We start from the raw sequence: 11,955 nt of genomic DNA on the forward strand, positions 1-11,955 counted from the left end.
ATCAACCAAATTTTGCACACTTTCTCATTGATGTGTATTGTTTACATGCTGTCAAACTCGAAGTCGTGTTTTTCGATTCAACGAAAATGGAGGTGAACCAACGCGAGTCGAGAGAACAAATTCTTTCCAAACACCTGGAATTTCCTGACCTGTCGCACCGGCAGTTGGGAAAAATGTTGAACATTCACCATTCAACCGTCTCCAGAGTGTTGAAGCGGTTCCAGGAGCGGTTGACGTTGGACCACGGCAAAGGAGCTGGAAGAAAACCGGGACCGGAGAACAAAAAGACAGAGGGAAAGGTGAAGCGGATGATTACAGCAAATCCCAACGTCTCAAGCCGTGATTTGGCTAAAAAGATCGGCATGTCGCAGAGCTACGTCCAGAATGCAAAGAAGAGAGCTGGACTACATACATACAAGGTACAGAACTTCCCAAATCGCGATTAGCGGCAACAATCGACGGCTAAAACTCGAGCACGGAAGCTCTACGAGAAGATGCTGACAAAATATGGCTGCTGTGTGATGGACGACGAAACGTATATAAAAGCCGATTTTATGCAAATTCCGGGGTTGGAGTTTTTCACCGGACGACAAATTTAAGAAGAAAATGTCGAAGTTCGCCTCCAAATATCTCATTTGGCAGGCCATCTACTCTTGCGGACTGAGGAGTGAGCTTTTCGTGACAAAGGGCACAGTAAATGGCGAGATCTACAAATCTGAGTGCCTCGAGAAGCGCCTTTTGCCGTTCTTGCAGCAGCACGACGAAGCTCCGCTATTTTGGCCAGATTTGGCATCATGCCACTATTCTAAAAGTGTCCTGGAGTGGTATGAGGCCAATTCTGTCCATTTTGTTTCAAAGGACATGAATCCGCCAAACTGTCCGGAGTGGCGCCCATTGGAGCAGTACTGGGCAATGATGAAGCGGGAACTTCGGAAGAGCAAGAAGACAGTCAAAGACGAGAAGGACATGTTAAGAAAATGGAAAAAAACTGAGAAACTGGTACCGGATGACACTGTAAAGACTTTGATGGAGGGCATCAAGCGAAAATGCGTTCAATTTTACACTCAAGGCTCCATCGATTAACTTTTCTTTTGATTTTTGAAGTAAATATATGTATAAAACTACTCTAAAATTTTAGTTTGATTTTAAACATTATAAGAAAGTCGGCATAACATTTTCGGTGTCGCAATAATTTCGTGTTCGCCCTTTATGGATCGTCGGTTCCTATAACCGACTGCAAACGATTGTTCATTAACTTTATGGTAAGCTTTATGTGGTCTCTTTGAAAAACACACATGCATTTTAACTTTTAATACATTTTGTTTCCATTCTGCCGTAATTTTCAAATTATTCCCGCATTAATTACTGTTCTTTTTATTTTTGTATCGTTGCAGGATCTAAGGTTACGTGAACATGATGTACTTTATTGACTAGTCAAAAATAAAAAAAAAATACATGCAAACCAAAGATTTAAGCTGGACAGGAGTCGACATCGAAGAGTGAGTAAATGGGATGCCAACACATTTACAGAAGATAAGAAAAACCGAACTCACGTAAATTATTAAGATGAAATTTTTCTGAAGAACTAGAGCTGAAATTTTGATTTTTGAACTAGAGGAAAAAAGCCTTTGACAGCTGATCTGCACAATGAAAACGCAACAAGGAAGCAACAATTGCAAAAGAAAGAATTACTTAGCCCAATCATGCTGTGCCCCTGTCCATTGCCCTATCAACTTTTTCTCCACTAAAACACAATGGAAAATTGATTTTCTTATTCTCCATCCGTGTGCCACTGCAGATGACCAATTTTCCTTTTCTCTGCATCACAAAGCTGTCCACCCAAGCAAGGCAGCAGTTGAGAAAATCTGTTGATTGGATTCATCGGCTGCCGGCGTGCGCAATTCGAAAACCATGCAGTCGGAAATTAAAGATTACTATCGTTTGTCTGCCTGCCTTCGTGATTGCCATCCGTTACCTACAGAGCTACTGTCGTGTTTTTTCTCTGTTTCTCTTTTTTTTTTGAAAATCATCCCGCCTCCCCTAACCAATCACAAAAACCGCCGGTGTGCCTGTTGTGCGAAAGCTTCCCTTCCCGGCAGGCGATTGAGATTGAGTGAGAAACCGTGGGAACGGAACGAAAGGGGACATTTTCTTTTTTTTATATCCGCAGAACCTTATTATACTGGTCTTGCAAAGCGTGACCTATAGACGAACAGAAAAGAATTTGGTCCCGGGTTTTGCAGCCCTATCGGTGCCATTTGATCTCTTTAATCTATTGTTGTTGCGTTGGGGAAGGCAAGGGGGTAAAGATGCTATTCACTGAAAACGTGCAAGGGTTTATCGCGAAATTGACTAACTTCATCTGCTCATGGGTTCCGGTTTATTTTAATATGGGACAGGGTGCCATATGGAAAGAGTTATTGCTATTGTCAGTAGGAAGAAGCGATCACTTGATAGTTTTCAATCTACAAACTACCACGCGTTTCCTTCAAAGCATTTAAACTCGTTTCTAAAATATTGTAATAACCGGATCTGCGTAGCTTCATATTGAAATTGAGACTATAAACTAGCACATATTCGGAAATTAGGCTTCCGACTAAAACCTCTCCAAAAGTCCGGGAGAACGGAGTGGATCGAATAAAAGAAAAAAAAGGAAAGCTTACAGTTTCAGCGAGAGATACGTGTGTAGAGTCGTGTTTCGATTCAACGAAGCATAGCATAGCTCGAATTTGTGAATAAAGAAGGAAGAGCTGCGGTGGGGCACAGCCATGATATAGGCAAAAGCACTAGTAGTATTATGAACTTGCTGAAAACATCAAGAGCGACTCCGGGTGTGCTTAATCCGATTATGTTCTCAACGCATGTGTGGGTTCAGAGAATAAACGCGATCAAATTACGTGAAGGCTGCTCGCCTGAAGCGGCACTAGATGTGCGAGTGGTGAAACCAGAAAAAGCATAATAATAAGATTTTATATCCCAGGTTGAAAATGTTCGTTGTTTATAATTGAGATGATAAAAATTCGATTTCCGTTCGATTTCGTTTTATTTCCCGCGTGTGCGACGAGTTGGATGGAAGCTCGCTCGCAAATGTCACAGAGAAAAGAATAGTAGTAATTTAAAAAATAATAAAAAGTTATTTGAAGTAAGTATATTCTATATCGAACGAGGGAAAGCTTTTTTTGTGCATCATTGCAGGGTCATCAGAGCAGACACTATTGATTTTTAACGAATCGAACAAAACTATCTCACAACCAAGACTACCACCGTTTTGGAGTAAACGAAAAGAGCAGCTGTGCGTGGGCTGGTTGAGAAGTTAAGCATAGAATAAGATTAAATGAAACTTGTGCCAAACCAATTTTTAAAGTTGAAGCTATCGATACAGAACAGGAGATACATTTTTTTTTATTTTAACACTGAATAGAGCTACCACTAATCAGAATCTTGTAGTTGCGTAGAAATCACATAAAATAATCAGTGACTTGTAGTATTGCTCGATAACTATGAATCCATTCACTACAGATCGATAATCATTCTAGTCAAATTTATTTTCTTACATCTTATTAAAAAAAACGCGTCTACAGTAGCAAGACGGTTTAGTGCACCGTTTCCAATTCAGCTCATGCTTATTTTGTATAGTGTTTCAATACCTGCTAAAGTAGTAAATTAGACTATAAATCAAACCCAGAAGCTAAAATGACAGAACAATAAATTTCAGCGGTTCTACCGTACTTTTAATCTTCCACTTCTATCGTAGCTGGTAGAGTTTAACAATTCTTCAATTCCTTACCGAGCAAGAACAAATTGTAGCGAAACCGCTTGAACAGAAGATTTCAGTCTCCCAGAACCGGCGGATTAGCCCAGTAAGGAATGGACAAAAGAGAATAAACGACTAATCAAAACTGTACCAGATAATGCCAAAGCGCTTCAGAGCGAGAAAGTAACAGCTTACCCTCGACGATATCCGTAACAATAAAGGGATAAAAGTATAAAAAAGAAAAGAACAGCTCACCAAGACAAAGAAACTACCTACAAAACGGAAAATTGTTGCCAAAACACACCCCCGCCGGGTTCACCGGACAGTTTAAACATTAATACAAACAAACACACTCAATGCCGTTCTTTGACTTAGCTCAGTTTGGATGGAGAACGGGGGGAAAAAAAGTTGCGTCTGTGGTTTCGATAACGAGCGAGAACATGAAAACAAGCTGTCGCTGCAACGAAAGAAGGCAAAAAAACCCGATAACACCTACAACAACAATAACATCAGCAAGTCCTGGTATATAAACGATTGAACTCTTTTGGTGTTGGTGCGGAAAAACCTTGTTTTCCCGGGGGCCAACGAAAAAAAAAGTTCCACTCGAATATTTTTAATCGCTCCAATGCGGGGGGACATGCGACGCATATTGGAACACCCACATCAATTAATAGGGAACAAAAGGGTTGAGGGTTACTTGAAAATAACGCCAACAGGGACTGGTACTAGTTTGGGGTCACTTTCGGTTTAGTGAAATTTTATAATTTGTCGTTTTTTGTTTGTAAACGCATTTCGATGGGTGAAAATTCCTGTGATGAAAGGCAAATGGAATATAAAATAGACTATTTTCGTAAGGAACTGGAAAGATTCACGAAAACTAAATCCAGGAAACAAATCTTTCTTATATCATATATGATCCTTTTACAAAAATACTTGCAAATCCTGATGAGCGGCCTTATGATAGTTAGCCAGGATTGGTGTCCTGAGACTTCGAGTAAAATGCTTTTTTTGTCCTGGTTTTTCTCCTCTAAGTTAAAAAACAAATTTGACGTAGGACTACGTCTTTGTTTTCGATATGCAGGTGCACTTTGCAAATTCAACAAAAATGTAATGAAAAATGGTCAGGTTTTAAACGCTTATAATTCATCCATCTCACGATAAATTTTCAATTTTTTGTGCATATCGCTCAGAAAGATTCGAGTGTGTATCTTCGTCGCGAGCGGTTTTCATTATTTTCGGCACAGTTTACTGCCTCCCGGTTAACGAAAGTGTGAATAACGGCGCAATTTAACGATTACACAAAGTGAAGTGGCATTTAAAAAGCATTTTTGGGCATATTTTCGACTGAGGAAAATGAAAAAAAAATCTTTTCCTCGCATTACGGGCCGTCGATTCCCGATACAAGGAAAATAAAAGTTATAAAAACACGGTGTACATTCTAAAAATAGTGAAAAATGGATTTTCAGAGAAAAAAAATTCGATCCGAAAAATGAAAAAATACGGCAATAAGAAAAATTGGCATATTCAAATAATTGGCGTTTCACCAGCGACTAGCGACAACCAGGTGTCGCACCAAAATTCTTCGTTTGAAAAATAAGGGCAAACCAGCCGGTCGGTGCTCAGCTAATTTCGTCCGCGTCCCTTGTCACCTATTTTTTATTGGGTGTTTCAACGGCGGTGCTATCTTTGAAAATAAGGCACCTCGGATACCCGCATAAATCTGTACCATATACCAACCATTGCATTAAACGTCTCAAAACCGTTTTCAATATGGTTCGTTCAACAATAGATTAACCATTGCCTGGTATAGTATCGAACATAACCAGTGTCGTTTTTCCTGACTCGACCATACAAATAACGGGTAGTTAAGAACGTTCACCATATCAAAATGTTCTGTTTTTCATATACATTTTGACAACATACCATTCAAGAACCATACAGGATATGGTGACATGAATATTTTAGATCTAGCGGTGCATAAAATATTTGGTGGAGAAAAAAGAACTCTAACTCCTTCATATTTCAATTATATCGATTGATGAAATTTTATTTTGTTACACGTCATCTTTTGAAGAAAGCTTCGTTGACACTAAGTGGACTGACGCTTTATCCAATTGAGCTATCGCCATATTATTGGAAGACGAGGATTTTTAATCATGTTAAACTACAGATTTTTGGAGTAGCGTAAATAGATATACGAAAAACACAGACAACCTAGAGCAGTATTAACCTCTGGCGCCAAAGGACAATGTAGTATACAAATCTCCAATATAGGATACACGGAAGGTATTGGAAATGGTAACTGAAATGGATATGGTAGTATAACAGTTCAATTATAATGGTGAAATGTATCAGTAGTTTGGAAATGGTTTCGAAGATTTCTGGAATGGTATTTATTTATACGGGTATTCAACTGTTTTTTTTTTGCTTTCTTAGTTTACTGCAAATGAGTAAAGGCTTTGATTCCTTTATATTCGGGATTGCAGATATTTTGTCGCATGTAAATTTTGGGTGTTCGTTGATGTGATGGAGGGGGGGAACTGTATTCGCCGATCGGCCAACTTTTCTTTGGAATGATCAAACTAATTTCTATGTTTGTTTACGGTTTGTTTTATCAACGGGGGAACTGATCCACAGAGCATTCAATGTGCTTAGGGAAAACACATGACCTTGTTTGAGTGGAATGTTGACATCAATCAGGAAAAAGATTTGAAAATTGACAATTCGCGAGAGGGATCGGGGACCGGTTAGCAATTACCTTCAGCTATGTAAGCACGAGGAATAAGTGTTTTGCTTCCATGTTTATTGGTTTGCTTTCAATTCTATCTCATGCCCCCACGTGAGTCTAGGTCTATTGATGACTTTTGGTCGTTGGACCGGCGACGACTGGGTGCTGTCGGCTTTCTGCCGATGGTGGCAGAGTGAGAGGATGCGAGCGGATCTAGCCGAGAAGACAATGCCGCAAAAATGAATAGTTGTTCGGAGGTCGGCTCCAGTGAGACTTTGATTTGACTGGTATCGATGATCGCGGGTCGATACGTACTGGAAGTTCGCCGCGTCTGTTTTCATGAATCTAGTTGCAAGTTCCGTTGTTGGTGACAGGCCCGTGCATCGGGTTGGCGATCCTCTATGTTTCCCTCCAATGTTCGATATAGTCGTTCGTATGCGTGTGCTTCACAAGCAGTCCGATGTGGAAGGTGGGAGGTGCTTTCGTTGATTTGAAACATCTCGAGCTGTCATAGCTCTTTATCTGTATTGTGTGTTATCACTCGGTGGTTTGCAACCCAACGATAAATCGTAGAGAGGGAATGGCGAAGTTAATCTGAGTGGTGTCGCAATAAATAGTGATCCGGCCCATTGCGCGGATGGGATTGGCTTTTCTGGGCAATACTCCCACGGTCGGCTGTGTGGAGTTGGGATTGCTTTTGTTTGGAAAACATGGGATACTCTCGGTGGCCGGCTGCTCAGAGTTTGGAAAGGACTAAAAACTAAAGGGGATCTTCTTTTTCGAGCGGTCGTGTTCTCGAGGACTAGCTAAACTACTACCTGGTAAACTATGCTTTACGGGTCGCATCGCTTGCTTGGAGCGAATCCTAGACCCCGTACCCTTCCAGACCGCCAACTCCGCGACACCTATGGAAGAGTCTGATGAACCTTCTGTATAAGATTCTGCATTTTATTCAAACGTTCGCCGGGTAAAATCAGCAACGACACGATTGAAACCACGAAAAAATTCGTCACGTGATTGAATATTATTAAAAACCTGTTTTAATCCACCTAGAGGTGCAATTGTGCCTTTCTCATTTCTCCAAACTATGATTTAATAGCTGGTTCGTACAATATAACATTATGGAAATGTCTTTCATTCTTATTACACTTGGTAAGTATATATAAGAGCTCCTTTTTGCATTCATCGCGGTATCGGTTTGAATCGGAGTTTTCTATGTGATCGCACTCCACAACCCGTAACTACGTAGCCGGATGGAGATGGAATTTAATATCAGTTTCCGGGGACGCAACACCTTTCATTTGAGACTAAGTTGATAAAATCGGTCTTGCCATTTTCGAGAAACCAATATAAGCGTTATTCTGAATTTGGATGCTTCCGGATCCGTCGATGGTGGCCAGTGTGGCCAAAGAGACTTTGAATGACTGTTGGTGACCTAGATCTACAAATTCAACAGTTGTGTTTACATTTACGATGTGGACAAATCAACAAATTTTGTTTTGTAGCCACACTCTTCAACTCGTAATCCAGAACAAGATGTCGGTTGAAAATGAAATTCAATAGCAACCTATGGGAATATTATACCTTTCATTTGAATCTTAGTTTGTAAAAATCGGTTCAGCCATCTCCGAGAAACCGATGTGGACATTTTGTTAACAAATCCGCACATACACACATACATACATACATACATACATACATACACACATACATACACACAGATATTTTGCGATCTCGGCGAACTGAGTCGAATGTTATATGAGACTCGGCCCTCCGGTCCTCGGTTAGAAAGTGGGTTTTTGGAGCAATTGCATAACGTTTCTATATGAGAAAGGCAAAAGAATAATAATTAATTAGCTTAATCAGCATGAGCTCAATGTTATCTTCATGTGATTATATTATGAAATGTTGGTGGAATGGGTTTGAAAGTGGAGGGAATGGGGGGTTAGTAGAGTGGGAGTGGAGGATGCGTCAGAAATCCTTCATCTTATTTCGGTATACGGGGTGGATGAAGGAAATGCGGGCGTGAGAGTGGTCCAAGGGGAAGGGAGTGATGAAGGAGGGAGGTGTAAGGGCAAGGAGGGGGGGAGGGGCGGCGACGCAATACTCAACTGCATATTTTGCCTTCCATTTGAGACTTGGTTTGAGAAAATCGGTTCAGTCATCACCGAAGAACCGAAGTGACTATAATTGTGGAATATGCCCGGAATTCCGGACTTCCGGAATCGTCGATAGTGGACAATATATTCAAAGAATGTTTGATTGGCAATCAGTGATCTAGATCTGCGATTAGAAGTAATTTGGTGACCATTTCAATAGCTTTTAGCCTCTGAGGCATTACGATTGTACCGATTTATATGGGAAATTCCAGTTTATACTTACTAACACCCCTGTAACGCCGGAAGCAAAAGTCAGAACCGAATGAAATTCAGCAGCAGTCAATGGCATTACTGTATCTTTCATTTGAAATCAAGTTTGTAAAAATCGGTAGAGAATTCGTTGGGGAATGGGTGTGATATTAGCCTAGGAACTTGGCGGGTTCCCCGGGGGCATCATGAACCGTCATAAGTGGCCAATGCGGTCAAAGCTGCTTTGATTAATCATTAGTGATCCAGACCCGCAAACTAGAGTAATGTTACATCAATTTTAATATGTTTTACATCATTTGAACATCATGGTGGTACCAGTTTATATGGGAATTTGCTGTGTGACCGCACTCTTCAACCCGTAACTCCGGAACCGGAAGTCGGATCAACAAAAAATTCAATAACAGCTTATAGGAGCGTTATACCTTTCAGATGAAACTAAGTTTGCAAAAATCGGTTCAGCCATCTCTGAGAAAATTGTGTGAGTTTAAATGACACACACACATACACACACATACACACACACACATACACACACACACATACACACACATACATACACACACACAGACATTTGCCGATCTCGACGAACTGAATCGAATGGTGTATGACACTCGGCCCTCCGGGCCTCGGTTAAAAAGTCGATTTTTACAGTGATTGGATAGCCTTTCTTTATATGAGAAAGGCAAAAATATAAGCAGTTCTCCTTATAGCCGGCTATCCGGATTCAAGTTGCTTATTTTGCTAATCGTATTAATACAACAAACGAGATTCCCAAATTTCCCAAATTCTCGGCAGCCGGCTGCCCAGAGCTTTTATTACATGATAACGCTATTGGCACACTTACTAACAAATCTCCCCTTCCCGTGATACATGTGGAAATGCAGAGGATTCCTCGGTCTCTAGTAGCAACATGTATCGGACTAACATTTCTTCCTTTCCCAGAAGAGCTGCATTCGGACGTGACCGGCGTCGGTATTGATCAGCATGCAGGGATCAGAATAGATTGTACAATGTGGCTCATCATGTTATTCCCAAGCATGTTGTTCCAATGAACATTTTGCAACCTAATTTGGTTCTGGTCAATAACGGAGTAGCAACTACGGGCGATCTCTTATGCTTATGCTTATGCTTATCGCTCAGAAATACTTCTAAGAACAGATTCCAATAAATAAACCTAAAGGTTTCTGATATCACACAGTAAGTAGAGCTTCCAAAGTCTGGCACGACAGATTTACGTACCTAGCGAGCAATACTTCTATGAATGACGTCATAATCGACTATTTAAAGAACGGATTTCGCCGGAAAAGCTCAGCAGTTTTTGTGTGACTCGCTCCGAGAGTAGACACGTTTTTAAAAGTTTTAAAGCTATTAGTTTTCGGTTGCTTCGCGTTGTTCGAAAGTTTCGATTCGTCCCAAGTAATGGGGAAAACGTTCCCTGATGTAGGGGCCACTGCTTTGTCCAAGCGACCGCTGGATCCAGACGCCGACGGAGACGAGGCTGCAAAAAACGGCTTCCAACCAAAAATAAATTCGCTACTTTATCGAACCAGGAGGACGAGAAAAAGGATAAATTTTGCGCCTTTCTACGTGAAGGGATTTCCGCCTACGCTGAGGACGGATCTCAACAATTTAATCAGCCATGGCCTCAAAGCATCCATTCGCCTGTGTTCTAACGGGTATAAGACCATTGTTCCCACCAGGCCACACAACAATTCCGTCGAGAATTATCTCAAACAGGTGAAGTTCGAGTACTTAACACACGACATCGCATCAAGCAAACCGCTGAAGGCTGTGCTACGCGGACTGCCGCATGCTCTGACAGAGGAGCTTCAGCAAGCATTATAAGAACTCAAGCTGAAGCCGTTAGCTGTGTATAAAATAAAACTACAATCATCTGATGACATCAAGTACCGCGCCAGCTTTACCTCGTGCACCTGGAGAGAGGCTCCACAACGTTAAGCGAGTTGAAAGGCAAGGCAAAGCGCTCTTTCACATAATCATAGAGTGGGAGCGGTTCAAGCCAGTTTATCAAGACGTGCCCCATGTACCAACTGCCTAAACTTTGAGCATGGTACAAGAAACTGCCACATCCATGCTTGATGCCTGAAGTGCAGCGAGAACCATATGAAGGAAGAGAGTCTGCTGGAAAAGTACGAGGTAAAATGTATTAGCTGTGAAGAAAAACACCTCTCCACTAGTCGAACGTGCGAAAAGCGAGCCGAGCTAATTGAGCTGCCGAAGAAAACGTTGAAACGAAGCCAACCAAAACGGAAGAGCTACGTGGATCTGAACATCAACGGCTTTGGAACCAATGTTGCCGATTACTCCCTGGCGCCCGAGCACGTCGAAGCCGACGACGTCCTTCAAGCCTTCCCCTCCAGGCTTTCGCACGTAGGCACAAGTAACAAACGGCCCCCCATCCCGGGAATTGTATACGATGGATCAACTCGCCTTCCTGTTCATCGAATTCGACAAGCAGACACGTACCTGTCGTACAGCACAGGAGCAAGTTTCTGTGATGATGCGCTTTTATTACCATCATGGGCAGCTCATCACTTAGAGTCCTTAATTGGCAACCAAGAAGCTGGAATGCGCTGAGTTCTTAGAATCCGCTAACATCGATATAGCAACCATCACGGAGACATATCTCAATAAGTAGTTTTTTGTCTTACCGATTACGTCATCGTTCGTCTGGAGCTCTCTTCTTCTGGAGCGAGAGGTGTGGCTATAGCCGTTCGCAAAGGCTGGAAATTGAAATTGACACGGCAAACGATCCAATAATCTTCGGTGCTGTGCATTGTCCTAAACAATCTAGAAGGAGTGACACCACGGCAGCCCGTTTCAAGACCTTCAGAAACATACTCGCAGTTCCAAATTTGTTCTGGCTGGTGATTTGAATGCTCGCTTAGCTTCATGGGGCTGTCCCACTTCTAACAATAACGACAGGCTTCTGGCTGATGATGCACAACATGGACATTACATCGTTTCACACCCGGATGCTCCTACCCTCTACTAGCCAGCCGGAGTCGGTTACACACTGGACCTCTTCTTGACAAATATGACAAAAAGGCTTCCGGAAACAGTAACATCACTATTCTCGGACC

At 41.7% G+C, this 11,955-nt stretch overlaps 1 protein-coding gene across 2 annotated transcripts in view; it reads left to right on the forward strand.

The window, feature by feature from the left end:
- LOC131682226 (uncharacterized) overlaps nucleotides 1-8,514 on the forward strand; it is a 500,520-nt gene extending 492,006 nt beyond the window's left edge. For both annotated transcript variants that reach the window (XM_058963559.1, XM_058963558.1), the window contains one exon: nucleotides 1,395-8,514. The gene's annotated coding sequence lies outside the window, so the exon portion shown is untranslated. The remainder of the gene's footprint in view (nucleotides 1-1,394) is intronic.
- The last annotated feature ends 3,441 nt before the right edge of the window (nucleotides 8,515-11,955 follow it).

This window comes from Topomyia yanbarensis, chromosome 2 (genome assembly GCF_030247195.1).
Source record: "Topomyia yanbarensis strain Yona2022 chromosome 2, ASM3024719v1, whole genome shotgun sequence".
Taxonomy (NCBI): domain Eukaryota; kingdom Metazoa; phylum Arthropoda; class Insecta; order Diptera; family Culicidae; genus Topomyia; species Topomyia yanbarensis.